At 41.6% G+C, this 18,090-nt stretch overlaps 1 protein-coding gene across 1 annotated transcript in view; it reads left to right on the top strand.

Annotated features, from left to right (window-relative positions):
- LOC311223637 (uncharacterized protein) overlaps nucleotides 1-18,090 on the top strand; it is a gene marked incomplete at its 3' end in the record, with an annotated part of 57,635 nt that overhangs the window by 27,042 nt on the left and 12,503 nt on the right. The gene's annotated exons all lie outside the window — the stretch shown is intronic.

Genomic DNA, 18,090 nt, shown 5'->3' with positions numbered 1-18,090 from the left:
TACCGGTATATATAATTTAATTTTTTTTTTATAAAAAATAAGAAAATTCAAATGTTGATTTAGAATTCGAAGGTCAACATTATGTTCGAAGCATTTGGTACAGCCCTAACCGCTATACATCTTTTCATACGTCCAACAGTCCACAAATAAAACCAGGGTCTACGGTATTACCGGGTGACATAGACAACTGTGTTCTGTACAATTGACAATGGTATTCTTTTTTTATTTTATTTTTGTGAAAAGTGAGGAGCAGCTGGTTGGAGAGGATAAGGCGTCAGACATAGGGGTCAAAGGTTAGGGAGGCGCTGGCTGGATTTACTCATGATAAACCTACATCCTAAATCTACATCCTGTTATCTGCACTGCACACTTTTTAGAACTGTATATCATCCTTATTTTATTCTTATTCTATGCTAATTTAATTTATATTATTGGATGCTGCTATGGTTTAGGAACCACAACAAATTGTATTTCACTCTTTTTGCTGTAAGGTACTGAATGACGTGACAATAAAGGAATCTGAAAACCTTTGTGATAACAAAATAATTCGGACTATTCCACCTCCATCCAACACAGCTCTGATAACGATGAGCAGCTCATTTGCCACACCCACGTCCGCCTGCTGCCATAACGATCATCACTTCACCAAAGCAATATTAATTGAACTCAAACGAACAATACCACAGCCAGAGGGGTACCCTCCTGCTCACTTGTTGTACACAAGACGACACTACACGTAAACCCCAACATCATTTCAATGACATGAAAAATAAAGCATGTCATCATTAGGAAGACTGCCAAACAGTCCCCAAATATTACCGGTGTATGATATTGCCATATTACATAAAATGCAGAATGCTAGAAATAGTGAGCCTATGCAGACCGCACTAAATTCTAGCATTGGCTCTGGTAGCATGTAGCATTAGCAATTGAGCATTAGCAATGTACAGTACTAGCTTAGCAGTCTAGCTTAGCAATCAAATACCTTTAGATTGGGCTATTACAACACATGTCGTTGTGTATGCTGAATCTATACCAGGATTTATACACTTCCAGATTACATAACTGGATAGAACTCCAGTATTGAGGTCCACATGGGCTCTCAGGGCTTGGGTCTGTGCAGGTCCTGAGAGACAATAGGCCGTTGTGTAGCCAAGTCTTCCGTCTGTAGCCAAGTCTTTGTTAGGGCAAGCACACAAGTCCAGGGGTCGGCCTCTAGTGTCTGAGGCTGACGGTCTGCGTTTCACAAAGCGGAACAGAAAACCAAAGCATCCAAAAGTCTGTTTACAGGCGTTTCAGACGGTGGTTTCAGGACCGCTACGAGCATAGCAGCAGTTAGGTCATCTTGGCAGCGAGATTGGCTTTTGCTTGGCAAGTCAATATTCCACACAAACTCCACAAGGCACACTGCGGCGACTTGCCACATGCCAAACCAGAAAATGACTAAATGGACAGTTCTAAACTGTGAATGGGCCAACAGTGTGTATTAATGAGATTCGGAGCAGATGACTATATTGTAATGGATTCTGCCATTGTTTTCAAGTACCTTGGTGTACCCTAATACCATAACACCGCCCAACCCTACTGTATAGTCTGTGTATCTGTGGACCACCATGTTGTTTGCCTGTGTATTTTTCTCTTCCATAATCTATGATTGAGGCCGTCTATAGCACTTTACAACAACATGACTCACATCTGCCAGAGGGAGAGAGCGAGAGAGAGAGAGAGACCCCCTAGGTGCTTTTGAAGTGGGACAGGAAGCACGGTTGGAGGCAGAGATGGAGAGAGAGGAAGGTTGTTTGTGCTGAATCATTAGTCATGCTCAAGGCTCTCCTCTCTCCCATTAGGCTGCCAACTACCCCCTGCTGGAATGAAGCCGACACGTTTTTAAATGTCCGCCTCTTGTTATCCATCTCCACTCTGTGTTTAATCCAATTCAGTTCTGTGTGCTTCAAGATTCAAGAGTTTTAGATTCAAGAGTTTTATTTGTCACATACTGTACATACACGAGACATGTAGTGAAATGAAGGAAACACAATAGCTTCATTGGCACGAGTGATACATGAGCACTATTTGTCAAAGCATCGAAGAAATTAGAGGGGGGGGGGTGACAAAATATCAGAAAACGGTAAACACTTATGGTCTATCTAGCCTACCTACCTCTCTGGTTCTCTGCTTGGTTGCGTAACTATCAGAAGTAGGTCACATTCCTCCCTCAACCCTCTCTCTTTCTTTCTCTCTCTTTCTCTCTTTCTTTTCCCCTTTCCTTCTCTTTCTTTATGCCTTCTATTCTTCATCTAAAAAAAGGAATGTCAACACTCAGCTCTTTTTCTATTCTTGCTGTGTAGAGATGAAGCAGTTGCTCGTGGAGGGGGGATGGTTAGCATTCTGACCTTTTACAAAGATCCGGCTTTGTGTGTTAGACTTGGCTTGCTCGCTACGAGGAAGTGTCGGCCTCGCGTTGCTCTGCACACATTTTAATCTCTACATTTGAATGGTTGACTTGCAGTGTCATTTGAATAGTGCTTTTATGTCACTTGAGTAGGCATTCAGTTACATAGTTGAGTCATGTTGTGGGAGTCATTTCCCACAGGAAATTCCTGTTGGACTGTTTACTCTTTGAGTCTTTGTATCTACTCTGCATATGACCTATTTATGTCAATCATGTCACCTATATGTAGGGTTGGGTACCGTTCACATTTGAACCGATACCCGACGGTACCTTTTTCCCCGCTACTTTAGTGTCTAAAAATGTAATCTACCTACCTCAGTTGTAAAACATTAGTCCAAACTTCTAATTATTTATTATCATTATTTATTTAGAACAATTTGTTAATATATATATATAATATATAACATTGCAGCGAGTGTTGTCTGCATCTAGCTTTGTAAAGTGTAACCACACTTGCGGCCATTTTCGGCTTGCCATTGCCCCGACTGCTTTGTTGTTGTTGAATCAAGTCAAATCCTAGTTAAGAGTGTATTATGCGCGTGAACGTTGACGTGAACGTGCGGCACACTTCATAGGTTTCGTTTTGCGGTAAACAAAACGTTGACGCTAGGGCTGCAACTAATGACTATTTTGGTAGTCGACTAATCTGTCGATTATTTTTTCGATTAGTCGACTAATCGAAAAACGATTATTATTTTTGGATCCACTTTTTCTCCCATTTTCTATATTTTTCTCCCATCCCAATTTCGTATCATCCAATTCAACCCTCCCCTGTCACGAACGCTGTTTCTTGCCTCCCACAAGCCGGCTGCAATGTGGACTAAGTCATACATAGCACAAGTCCCCTCCGGTACTTGAGGTAACAGCAGTCGCATCTTTTCACCTGCGCAGCTCGATCTCAGTGGCGAGGAGTAACGCGTGGGAGGCTCACGCTGCCCCCGACACTTCCTGATTCTACTGCGCAGGCGCACCAACCGACCTGTAGGAGTCGCTGTCCACAACGCCCGATCCCCACCCATCAGTTTCCCACCCCCTAATACGGCCAATGTGTATTAGTATGAACGACCAGCTAAACTGAAAGCAATGTGGCGCATTCGTGGCGAGCGCATTGCCCACTACGCCACGTAGCCGCCCCATCGAAAAACAATTATATACTAAAAAAAAATAAAAAAAAATAGATTTTGTATTTTTATTTTTTTTTGCACTACCTATCTTTGTGAAAGTGGCTTCTCAGCTCTGGTCCAGCTGAAGACAGAGCAGAGGAACAGATTGGACATTGAGCATGACCTCAGAGTTGCTTTGAGACTCTTGTCAGGACCAACAACATCCCCAGTTATCCCATTAGTTCCCCCAAACTTACTGTCGGTCTGTTATGTTAAGCTAAGAAGTCTTCGGCTGGACCAGAGCTGAAAAGCCATTTCCACAAAGATAGGTAGTGCAAAAATAAATAAAAATAAAAATTATAATATTTTTTAATTTGAATTTTTTAATGACTAATCGACGCAACAATTTCTCGTCGTCGATTATGTCGACTAATCGTTGCAGCCCTAGTTGACGCCATTGGACTTTAAAAAAAGTCATTTCTGACGTTTTTGCATTACCGAAATGTGCATTACCGAAATGTGGCACCGGTGGATCGCACGTGAATCGGTACTCTGTAGTACTGACGTGATTCGGTCGATACCCTTAAAAGTACCAGATTTGGTACCCATCCCTACCTATATATGGGGGTTGAACGTTCTTTTCTCAGGAATCAGGACTTAGCTTCGCTAATAGCTTCGCTAGTAACTGGACTTATAGACTCAGCAGCTTCTTTCTGATTCACAGCCTGAGCCTTGTTCTTCTTTCAGTGGGTGGATACTAGGCTTGGGTGGCATGACGATAATATCGATAATGGCCCTCATGTGTCCCTGATAACGGAACAATATTTAATTATACAACACATTCTCTTGCTGTACTGCATTGTTGTAGCCGATCAAAAAAGGCGACATTATCTTAGTCTACGTTCTGACTCTATATAATGTTACCCTATGTAGCCTAACTTAGTGGAGAACATTTGGAAAGATGTCAGTTCTCATTACCAAAATAATGCAAATGCGCCTAACGTGACAATGGTGGACTTTCACTTCTTACACTGAAGTCTTGAGTCCCTCCTACGGTAGCCTCCTAGCTTTCCAAACTGTGTAACGTAAAATATGGTAAACCATAGGGCCTAACAAAAAAATAAATGTTGGTTCCTGACTGTTGGTTGTCACAGTTAAGGCCATGGGTAGGTAGGGAATTTATTTTATAATTTTTTTTCCCACAGCGACTATGGATAGGGAATCTTTATTTTATTTTATTTTTCACGACAACATGGATGCATGTACTCTGCCAGCATGTTTAATATCCATATATTGTTGCTTTTATACGGAATGTACATGTACTAAAGGTTCAAATTCAAAGACACTACTGTACTACAAAAGTACAATGTACAAAGGAAGTAGTATTAAAAATGCCACCCCTAAATACTACTTACTAAATATCCTGACATCAGAGAGCTGTGCAAATATTGTGAAATACTTGCTTTTTATATATTCTCATTCTTGACATGGACTCCACTTTTTTTCTAAGATTTAACGTATAATTTTCTTTTCTTTTTTTTCATAAGCTCATAAAATATATTTGGGTTGCACATAAATCAGCAGGGTCGGTCGGCAACCGGAACCAAACTATTTTCTTTGTTAGGCCTAGGCACAAACAACTCCATAATACACAAACAACTATATTCGAACAGTCTATATTCTAACAAAACAATCACCAACTGGGAAAGTTTAGTCACTGTTTAAGCAATATATTGTGTTTGGATTTGCAATATACATTTATTAATTAATTAAATAAATTGCTGACCACAGACATGTAAGAATAGGATAGTTCTATGCACTGACCAGACATGTAGGATAGTTCTAGGAATAGGATAGTTCTATGCACTGACCACAGACATGTAGGATAGTTCTTCTATGTGCTGACCACAGACATGTAGGATAGTTCTATGTGCTGACCACAGACATGTAGGATAGTTCTATGTGCTGACCACAGACATGTAGGATAGTTCTATGCACTGACCACAGACATGTAGGATAGTTATATGCACTGACCCACAGACATGTAGCATAGTTCTATGCACTGACCACAGACATGTAGGATAGTTATATGCACTGACCACAGACATGTAGGATAGTTCTATGCACTGACCACAGACATGTAGGATAGTTCTATGCACTGACCACAGACATGTAGGATAGTTATATGCACTGACCACAGACATGTAGCATAGTTCTATGCACTGACCACAGACATGTAGGATAGTTCTATAAAGCTTCTTTTGGACGATAATTTAATTTATCATTGTTTTTCCTGAAGCAATATTGCCAGTAGGGGGATTTCAATATCGCTTATGGGATACTATGTTCTGTCTTCATCAAGGCCAGACCTGTTACATTGCCTTTCGCTTTGTCTTTCAGTTTAGACTGCTGCCTCTCCCATTCTGTTTCCTAGTGGCAGAGTGTTATCAATGGTGTGTTAATTCTGCAGAGGCCTGATTGAACGGACAGAGAGGTGTGAGACGCAGGGAGATATTCTGAGACATTTGGAAGGTGGGTGACAGGAGTACATGTTGCACTGGGTCAATGACTTTGGCAGTTTCACAACGACTTTACTTTCACAGTGCTATTCAATCACTTTTGGCCCTTTTCCACCGTAAAGAAGTTGCATTGGCAATGCAAACCACGCTGTCGAACCCAGGTCAAAATTGTTTCCATGGTAAACTGGGCTCAGGTTCTACATGTAGTTATCTTAACTACATTCTGGATGAGCTCAGGAGGTGCTCAGGAGTTCATCACGCCTTTTTTCACATAACATGGACTATATTGTCTGGACAAATTACGAGGTACAGGACCTTAACACATCCTGCACCAAAATCGTCGTACAACGTGATTCAAGTCCATGCTAATTCTGCCATTCCATGGCGTACGACGTTATTGAGATCATATTTAATTTTTTCGCCATGGTATTCAGAATTCCCTCACGGAGCCTGGTCTGATACAGTGGGCGCCTGCAAAACTCTGCAACGCTTCAATACTGCCGCCTGGTGGATGATCGGCGAGTTGCAACCGGAAATGGATCTCTGGAGAATGTACAGTTGAAATTTTTTATATAGCGTGTATCGCCAACAAACGGCAGTTGATAATCTATATTATGCGTTTATGCCTATAACTAGCGTTCTAGGAATTACTGCAGAAAACGATAAAAACATATTTATATTCTAGACGGTATTTTCGTATGAATCTATGAATGAAAAAGTAAAACGTTCCTACATCCTGAACTATAGATAATCGATGTTGAATGGGCCATAGTAATGTCAATTTAGCAATACAATTTAAAAAGTTATAGCCCTGCAAAGAAGGTAAACATCTCCATAGGCTTAGACTGGTGGCAGTGATCATACATTGATGGATATAAGCGTGGCAGTTAATGTGTTAATGGTGAGGTACAGGGCTACAGGCCCTTAATGATGCGGTACAGGCTCTTAATGATGACCAACCTTTGCGGTTCTTGAATTACAATGGAAACAAGAACCTCAGAACTTTCTGAGGTTCTGAACGGTCTGCTGTGTTGTGTTGATGTAAGATCTGAGTCAAAGTGAAAGCATGGTCCGCCTCAGAGTGGTGGAGGTTTCTCTGACACACCTGTTGCGTCCGAAAGAGATGATCCGCCTCTCTCAGTATGGAGGAGTCACGCATTCGCCTTCAGAGACTAGCGTTGCTCTATGCCCAGTGACATAGGCCACCGCGGGCTGGAGAAGAGGGCTGAGGCGTCGGCCTAACTCTCAATTAGCACATTGTTCCCATTCCCTTTTCCCCAGTCTTAAGTTGTAACTAAAATAGACAATTAAGGAAAGATTAACCCGAGCACTCTCTCTGGACGTTCTTTACAAGGCCTTACAACACCTGCTGCCACTAGACAGGGAAACGTCTTTGAGGCCTTTCTTTAGAAGATCGTGGAAGATATTCAAAGCTTGTTGCGGTCAGAAACGGTCTTTGACCTAAGTGGGAATTGGCATGGGCGATATACATCCCAAATATATCACAATATCTTTCTTAGTTTTGCCAGTATTTGACGTTATTTAGTTTTCCATATAAGACATATTGAAAAAAAAAAAAAAAAGTGTATGTTTAACACATTGAGTGCCAATGATGAGATTAGTCGTGCTAACTCGCCATGCGTTGAGTGCCAATGACGAGTTTTTTAATCGTTATTTCTTTTATTAGCGATATTCATTTTTCATCCATCCAGCCTGACGTTATCATTGTGAATGGGTCTGAGCTCGAACAGGGCAAATACCGCCGCCTATCGTCTCCCGGATGGTAATGCACATCATTAGATTGGGTGGGCATGTGCCTCAGAAAAAAAGTCCGGTCCGGGGTTTTCCCTTCTCTGGCAAGCAGTATCGTGTTTATCACATTCACTGGCGAGGCTCGGAGCAGCGTCGATTATGTGTTTTGGTGCTAATGTTGGATCAATAAACACGATCAATATTTGGAATGGCGATCAGGAATTGGATTAATCTTTTTGCAGAACATCTGATGTGAGGTAAGGACTCTATTTTACCAGTATTGGGTTAATCAGATGTTTTTTTCTCAGCCATCGCAGCGTGTGTGTGTGTGTGTGACGTTAGCGCTGACCAGGTCATGGATAATAGATTTTTCAGCCCGCTTCTCTAGCGTGCATAAGTACACATACCTATACTATCGATAATCTAGCGTTTATTTGAAAACTATTCATAAATCAGCCGAAAAATGACAACGTGTTTTGTGTATTCCACTATTATTATTATTATTATTATTATTATTATTATTATTATTATTATTATTATTATTATTATTATTATTATTATTATTATTATTATTATTATTATTATTATTATTATTATTATTATTATTATTATTATTATTATTATTATTATTATCTATTAACGCAGAATTTCTCTGAAATTACTAGAACTCTCCAGAACTATACTCGTATTCAAAACGGTATAAAACGGAAATGTACCAATGAAAAAACAATCCGTTTCGTACATGTTGACTACAAGCAAGTCATTGATAAGCGAGGGGTGTTTTAGACCCATAGCTATAATTTAAGATATAGTTTAAGCCTTCGCAAATTTCCCCGACCTCCCATTGACTTCAGCGCTGGCACTCTAGCCCATATATGGTCAAAGGGGCGTGGCACTCAATGTGTTAATTGTCATGGTAAACTCCATGATCAACTCCATGATCAAAACTGCTAAAAAAAATTTCATCAATGACAAAACCGAGGAAAACAAAAATAAACCACGTGAACTTTGGAAATTACTCAACAATCAACTAGGCTGCAGTAAAAAACTCAAAACCAGGTTCTCAAACATAAACATAAAGACGGACAACACGCTCATCACAGACAAGCTGGATGTAGCCAATTACTTAAACACTTTCTTCACAAACATAGCCACAACACTGGTAAACAAACTACCCTCCCACTCAGGGCAGTATGGGGTAGAACACATAGTAGCATACTACATGAACCTAGGCGTCCACAAAGACGACTTCAAACTGGAAATAGTAACTACAGATGAGGTACTCAAAAAACTGAGCGCCCTCCAACCAAACAAGGCCACTGGCCATGACAACATCCCCTCCAAATTCCTCAGAGACTCAGCAGCAGCCATCACCCCAGTCATCACACACATAATAAACCTCTCCATAAAACAGGGACACGTCCCCAAGGACTTCAAAATTGCGAGAGTAACACCCCTGCACAAAAAGGGCAGCAAATTAGACCCGGGTAACTACCGCCCTGTTTCTATCCTTACATCCATCTCGAAAGTCATGGAAAAAATAGTATACGAACAGATCGAAAAGTACCTCGCGGAAAAAAATCTAATCTACGAATTCCAATCTGGCTTCAGAACATCCCACTCCACTGACACATGCCTTCTCTACTTGAACGACCACATCAAACAAGAGGTGGACGCGGGCAAATACTGCGGCATGGTCATGCTGGACCTACAAAAGGCCTTCGACACTGTCAATCACACCATTCTGATTGACAAGCTAAAAGCAATTGGTTTTGATAGTTTATCAGTGAGCTGGATACAATCCTACCTGGAGGGGAGGGAACAGATGGTGGAAGTAAACGGTACCCTATCCCCCCCCCTCACAGTGAGCTGTGGTGTTCCACAAGGAAGCATACTAGGACCGCTACTATTCCTAATTTATGCAAATGACATGTCGTCAGCTTGTGACTGCAACTTGTTCCTGTTTGCGGACGACTCAGCCCTGCTGGTCTCTGACAAGAACAAGTTACAGGTTGAAAAAGCCCTCAGCTCGGAACTAGGCAAAATCTGCATATGGCTCGCCGACAACAAACTATCATTACACATGGGCAAAACAGAGTCCATTCTCTTCGGTTCAAATAACAAACTCAGCAAGACCGACGGCTTCTCGGTTACAGTGGGTGACAATATTATCACAAGGAAAGATGAAATTACCTACCTGGGTTCCATCCTAGAGGCTAATCTTTCCTGTGACAAAATGGCATCCAATGTAATAAAAAAAGTCAACCAACGAACGCGATTCTTGTACCGGATCTCCTCTCTGGTAAACAAGAATACCCTGAAGACTCTAGCAGGAGCACTCATTCAAGGGTACTACGACTATGCTTGCACCTCATGGTACCAAAGCACCTCAAAGGCACTAAAAAACAAATTACAAACATCTCAAAACAAGCTAGTCAGACTACTACTTGACCTGACTCCTAGAACCCACCTCACCCCTGCCCACTTTGACAACCTAGGATGGCTTAGAGTAGACGACAGAGTACAGCAACTTGCAATGGGCCTGGTCTACAAGATACACTACGCGACCAAGGTACCCATGTACATGTCAAAATACTTCCCAAAGGTCAGTGAATACCACGATCACAACACCAGAGGGAGCTCCACAAATCATGTAAAACCCAGATTCGGCTCAAACAAGGGACTAAACACGTTTCGCAATTATGCCACATCAATGTGGAACGCCCTGCCTAAAGCTGTAAAGGAATGTGAATCACTACCCACCTTCAAAAACACTCTCAAAAAACACCTACGTGAGACTGCAATTCGAAACTGGCCCCTACAAATGTCCTAACCTAGTTGTACAGTAAATGACCAAGTAAGGCTTTGTCAATATTCCAATGTACAGTGTAAAATGTGTGTGTGTCCCCTACCCAACCCCCCCCCCCCCCCCCCACCTCCAATGTACAGCCCTCACCCAACCCACCCAACCCCACCCCACCAACCTCCTCCAATGTACAGTTTCTACGCCAAATGTATATACACTCCTTTTCTGGACACTTTTGTATCACAAACAGTACTGTATTTGCAAATCTGATATGTCATAAATGTATAGATGTAGCAGTACTGTCTATCTGTATGTCATGTATGTCATATATGTTATGATGAATTGAAAATGGGGGACCCTGGTGGAAACAAGACGAAAGTCTTTCTCTGGTCTGCATCCCCTTAACAATTGTATGTATTGAGATGTACTGTACTGTACCCATTCTGCAATCTGTTAATAAACTTTTCAATCAATTCAATCAATCAATCAATGGTGCGGTTTCATTCAGGTCTCTTTAGTTTTACATTTCTTTTTATACTGCAAGCAGCATTAGGGCTGACCTTCGATTTTTTTTGGAATTCGAAGCTTCGGGGCCGAGATTCGATTTGAATTCGAAGCTTCGAAATAATTTTTTTTTAATATTATTATTATTCATTTTTTTTTATGTTGTGGGACTTGTACAGCACTTTGTTCAACTTTGTCAGTGCTGTAAAGTTTAAACCTTTTAAAATCTTAGACAAACTAAACACTTTGCTTTTATGAAATATTGTAAGCCGTCATTTGAGGCTTTATAAAAGCAGCACAATGAACACAAATCTGTCAGTGCCGAGTCCGACCTCATCTTAAATAACAAACCGCATTGCTTGTTGTAATTAACAAAGAGGCAGAGTTTTTTTTTTTTTTTTTTATATACATAATCGATTTTTTCCCCCCATATTCGAATCCCTTCATCGTTCGAAGCTTTGAAGTATTTAAGACAGCCCTATGCAGCATGGACATCTTTTTTGATTATGCTAACTTAAAAATATACAGTATTTCTCCCCTGATTATCCTGGAGTGCCACTAACGGAGTCTTAATCCAGCTCATTATCAGCACATTTCTCTGCCAATGGGTTGTTTTTGTCTGCAAGGAAAATCCGCGCTTCTTCTGAGTTAAAAAAGGCGATTTAATACTCTGCCTCGATAGTTTGCACAATCGAAGCGGGGAAGGCCACGTTCATTTCACTATATGTCTTGTGTATGTATGTGATGAATAAACCTGTTGAATCTTGAATCTATAGCAGCTGGTTATGCGTAGAGCCCATTTCATCGCGGCCAATCGGCAAGGCTTCTGACAACATTCGATCTATTGGACTCGCTTCTATCCATTGCAAGTCCAGGTTACACACAAAAGACCAGACCCCCCTCCCGCGATTATACATGCGCAGGATGTAGTGAGATGTGTATTGGAATACTGTGTGTTGGCCTCCGTTGATGAAGGGGCGAGACATGGCAAATACACACAGCTGCCAGGTGGAAAACTCTATCTGAGTTTTCTTTATTAGTTGCCACTGTCACCTACCCGTAACCCCACTTTTGGTCGCGACCCGTAGTTTGAGAACCGCTGCTCTAACCCAATTTGACTGCCCTGACCTAGATCCCCCTAAACAACATGCTGCTAACATGATATAACCCCAGGCCTAACAAAATTAATAGTTGGTTTCAGGTTGGTTGTCAGTTTGGCCATGGGTAGGTAGGGAATTTATTTTATTTAATTTTTTTATTTTATTCTTTCCCACGGCGACTATGGATAGGGAATTTATTTATTTAATTAAAATGTTCACAACAACATGGATGCATGTACTCTGCCAGCATGTTTAATATCCATAATACTAAATGTTTGACTAAGATTTCTATGAAACTTTATTTAAAAAAAAAAAAAAAAAAAAAAAAAAAAAAAGAATTTAAATTTTTTATATAATTTATTCTAAAAACTCATAAAATATATTGGGTCGCACCTAAATCGGCAGGGTCGGTCGGCAACCTGAAACCAACTATTAATTTTGTTAGGCCTCATTCATCCGCACATTAGGCTATGGTACGTGACATTTGAAATGATACATGGTTCAAAGCTATGGCTCTAAATTTAGCCAGAGGCTATATTCCCCCGGGTTCATATTTACACTGTATATCTGTGTACTAGGGTTGTATCTGTGTACTAGGGCTCCATCTGTGTACTAGGGCTGTATCTGTGTACTAGGACTGTCCCCAATACCTTACTTTGGGCTTAGAAGCTTCAGCACCGATGATTAGCTTCGCTGGGGGGGGGGGGGGGGGGGGGGTTTATGATAATGATGAACCCCGTTACAGATAACAGAACGTGAGTCAGAAAACAAGTCATAACTGATGCTGATGTCTAAACGAGATGACCACACGCAGACAGCGAGGCATGGCGTAGTACTCGAATACAGATATTTTTTGGTTGATTACCATGGCAACGATGGAAGCCTTCGAAGCATCCGGGTCGTCCCTGACCTGTAATGTACACCGTGTGCCCGCTGGCTCTCCGGTGTCCGGTGGGGGCCGTCCTATAGTCCTTATGGAGAGCATGTATGTTGTGACGCATATGGGAATGCGGCAGCATCGGCTGGATGTGCTTTTCGAGACGAGACGGATAGTAGTGGCTGGCGACGCTTGCGTCAGAGGAGGATAGGATAGAGGATAGCCAGGACTGAGGTTGTTGAAATGTAGTAGCCCTGCCTCAAAGGGGCACTTCGCCGAAAAACAATGCAGGTTTATTTAGCACACAATCTTGCACGTATCCCAAAGCACACATTAATTTAGTTTCGACAGTTATTGAGAGTTAATGAGTTTGAATATCTCCTCCTGTGATGTCATCAGAGGGCGCTGAATGCTTGTGTTGTGCTAATTACAGCTCAATGAAAAATTATGTAAATGAAGGATATGGGGTCGCTATTTCTTACATCTACATAATTTCATTGTGCTGTAATTAACACAAGTATTCAGTGGCCTCTGATGACATAACTGGTGGCCATATTCAAGCTCATTAACTCTCAATAACTAAGTGAATGTGTGTAAAACAGTTTAGAGCCTTGGGATATGTGCGAGATGTGCAAAATATATCGGCAAATCAAATTGCTTTGATTTCTAGCATGTTACACCTTTCTTTATATTGGATTTTAGTATTGAGGGGAAATTCAGCGACACCTGGTTAGCCTGGTATCTGATTCATATCCAGTATCGGGATCAGTCCAGTCCATCCCTAGTATGATGTCATGTCATGTCAATGTCACTGGTCCTCTTGTCATCTTTTTATCTTGTCATCTAATCTCCAAGATAGAAATTAACACAGAACGGAAGGTGAGATGCTTCTGGGAAGAGGCTGACTGACAGGCTGCTAATTAAGCACATGTCCATGTACATGTGTCCAGGCTTTTTCTGACATTGCAATGTGACCTGTCAAGGTGAACCTCTCAGGTTTCAGAATCAGGTGGTTTGTGTGTATGTGTTACTGTATGTGTCTCTTTGGAGGTGACGATCTCTGACAGCAGCTGTTGTTCAGCTGTAAACATAGCTTTTCTGGGAAGTATACTGTGAAGTATACTGTATATATAGGCCTTCATGTTTATTAACACAAGATTCACATGTCAGCGCCTATCTGTGTCTAGAACATATGGAGTAAGTAATTACCATATCATGATACTTTAGTTACTTGATGGTACAACTAGGGTAGCAGAGAGGCGGAAAGTTTCCACCTTTTGAATATTCCAATATTCCGAACGATATTATTTCCAGTACAAATTGGAGAAATCAGACATTATGAATTCAATTATTTTGAAAGAAAGTGTCACAACTTAAATTTGAAATCTATTATCATCCAATCACAAATCATGTACAATACTAGTCTGCTGCAATGCACAACTTTTATTAATATGCTATTAGATTACACTAAATAATTGATTGACCTGTAGTACCGTAGATAGGCATTCCTTTGGCTGGATCCACGATGGTATATCAAGCGGCAATGTGGAATTCTGTAACCTTCTGGCTGCAAGTGGTACCGTCTCTTGTGTTTGCAATACATTTCCCACAAGCCTCTTTGCTCTGCTGCCTCCTTGTTTTACATGCAGACTTTTTGCAGAGCGAATGTGCGGGAAGAAGAAACTATCACGTCCTGTCCGTTCAAGGCGTGAGAAGGTCGACTAAGGCCCCGTTTAGACGGAAACGCTAGCAGGTGAATCCGCAAAAATATTTTTTCGGATGTGCCTTTCGTTTATACGGAAACGGCGTTTTTACGGGGTGAAACCGCAAAAAGGTGAGACTACCTTCCAGGGTGGAATTCCTAGAAACGCAAAAGCTTTGCGCTCTCGTCTAAACTGTTAAACCGTATAAATCTGTTAAAACGATGACGAAAGGGTTGTCACGGCTCTGGTCGCGCGTACTGCTTACGTCACAGGTAGCAGGTATGCGCCAGTAGCCGAGACGTAAACAAAGCAAGTATGTCTGACTATATTCAACGGAGATCACCTGAAGGCTACATTGGCAGTACTTTTAACCCTTTCACTGCCACACTACAGAAGGTTAACCCTTTACTATCACACAACAGGCTGTCGTGTGGCAGTGAAAGGGTTAAATACACAAGAATCTGTCCCGCGGCGTGAGTGGACCCACTGTCTGCGAGTGACTCTGCTTTGGTCCAATCACATTCCCCATCCACAGTCTGCGAATCAGAGGCAGAGTAGGGCGGGTCTTCACAGCACGTCATGTGACATATGCGCCAATCGTGTGACAGCGGGGCTCCGTCGTTACAGCGTCGTCTGCACGGAGAATTCCACCCCAAAACGCTCGTCTAAACGTAAAATTAAAAGTGAAACCGCAAGATGACTTTTGCGGTTTCTGTTCACAAAACGCTCGTCTAAACGTAGCCTAAGGTGTGTCTCACCAGACCATTTGGCTAGAGCAGGGGTTCCCAAACTTTTCAGGCCGGGGCCCAGAAAATAAGGCGTCAGAGAGCTGCGGCCCAATGCACATCGTCGGGGTTTTTTTTTTTTTTTTTTGCCAGGCGACCGATTTTTTAAGCCAAATATCACTTCAATCCTATTAAGTTAGTTCAAGTTAGTTATTCATTTATATGTGCTATTTATGAGAGGGCTAACTTGTTGCAAAATAATGATAATAATAATAGCCTCATTAAAATACTATTGTTGCTTCGGTTGTTTTCAGCGTTTTATGTGCATAATCTGTTATTTAGTTTGAAATGTTCGTTGAAATAAGTAGATTTTTCGTTTTTGTTTATTTATTAAGTTAATATAAAACCATATAGTCACATTTGAGAATACAATAGAATAGAATTTTAGAATACAACTAGAAACACTGTCCTGGCCTGCTTCTAAGTTCAGTGGCCTGACAAAAAAAAAAAAAAAAAAAAAAAAAAAAAAAAAAAAAAAAATATTTATTTATTTTTAAATCATCTCGCGGCCCACCCGTGGCTGCTCGCGGCCCACCTTTGGGTCGCGACCCCGACTTTGGGAACCACTGGGCTAGAGCACCGAAGGTGAGTGCCGGTGGTCTCAATTGGCTTTGTAAAGCTCCAGAACTGGATTAATTAATAGTTTCAAGTTTGTTTCTTAGTTTGTTTGTTTATTAGATATCATAATAAAATACAGGTACTTTTACGGTGAAATGCTTGGTTCTGTATGAGCCCCTGAGAGTGCTTCATACATTAAAAAAAGTAAGTAAGTAAAGGGGAATATACATATATACAATATACAGTGCAATATACAATCTAAAGTAGTACAAATTAATAAACAGTGAGGTGCAATGCAGAAGATTAGGTACAAAACTTTGAGGTAAGGTGCAATTTCAAATGAGGTATGAATGTAGTGCAAATCTCTTTAATAATAGATAAATAATAAATATAATGTGTTAAAGTGTCTAAAGTGAGTGTTAAGGAGGTGAGTGTTTAAAAGTGAGTGTGTGCATATGGATATGTGTGCTTGAGTGTAGATGATGGGTTGTTACATGGAGTCATTGAGCATCCTGAAGGCCTGGGGATAGAAGCTCCTTCTGAGTCTCTCTGTACTGGCCATGAGACTCCGGTAGCGCTTGCCTGACCGCAGCAGTTCAAAGAGGCAGTTGTTTGGGTGACTAGAGTCTTTGGTTATTCTCTTAGTACAGAAAATACACATTGTTGCTTTAAAGTCAGTGTAGACTCCCACTCTACTATGGACAACAACTATGGGAGACGTTGATCCACACCAGGACCGGACCAACTTGCTTAGTGAGTTTTAACAGTTTAGATTTGTCCTGGTTGACCAGCTCTGGCTGAAGAAGACAGTAGGCTTACCCTGCTTAGCACTGATCCCCCCGGGGTTGCCGAGAGTGTGTGTGACCTGGCCGTTCAGACTACTCAATCTGCCCATGAAGGGTTGGCTTAAACCACCGTGAAGCAATGTGCCGATCAACTGCCGGGGTAAAAAGCGTAAAAGAAGTGAAGGGAGGTAGATATATGTGTGTCGTGGACCTGTGTGAGTGATGATGATGACGCAGCAGCAGCACACTCTGTGAGGTGTAACAGGGAGGACATGTTCCAACAGAACCCGCTTTCTATTCAGCCTTGCACTCTGCTCCACGATAAGCGTGTGTGTGTATTCTTGTACATACACACCCTTGGGGACCCTCTACCCTGATTCTCTCCACATCACTTAGCCTTTACCCCTCTGATAAGATAAACACACCAGGCGTCTCTCTCCCTCTCTCCTATCTGGTCCTCTGCCCCTTTACCTATATATGCTCTTGCCTCTACTGTATCCCACCAGTACGGTGTGTCCTCTCCCCTCTCCTTGTCCCTCCATCTCATTGTCAGTCAAGGCCAAGGGCCTCATGCATAACCAGCATTTTCTACAGTAGCTCCTTTGTCTGGTAGACATAATACAGCCTGAGCTACAGACCTTTTCTCACCACCTGTGGACTTGGTTTGGCGCCTGCCTTTGATGCTAGATAAAGTATGGTAACCTGAATACAGCAGGGAAACCTAGATACAGCAGGGTACAGTAGTACTAGCTAGTTACAGCAGGGAAACCCAGATACAGCAGGGTAGTACTAGCTAGTTACAGCAGGGAAACCTAGATACAGCAGGGTAGTACTAGCTAGTTACAGCAGGGAAACCTAGATTCTCTCTCTCTGTCTCTGTCTCTGTCTCTGTCTCTGTCTCTGTCTCTGTCTCTGTCTCTCTGTCTCTCTGTCTCTCTCTCTCTCTCTTATATATATATATATATATGCGGTCCTGCCCCTGAAAGAAGTGTCCTCAGCGAGGAGGATATGATGTCATGCAGCAGCGCGACACATGACCTAGTCTAAGGGAGGGATGGGCATGGCTGAGATCATGTGTCATGTTGTGTTTTCTGTACACATTAAATATGTGTCACCTACACACAAGCAGGACAAGATATTATGTTA

This window comes from Notolepis coatsorum (genome assembly GCF_963971535.1).
Source record: "Notolepis coatsorum genome assembly, chromosome: 2".
In the NCBI taxonomy this organism is placed as follows: Eukaryota; Metazoa; Chordata; class Actinopteri; order Aulopiformes; family Paralepididae; genus Notolepis; species Notolepis coatsorum.
This window is presented reverse-complemented; position numbering and strand designations above follow the sequence as displayed.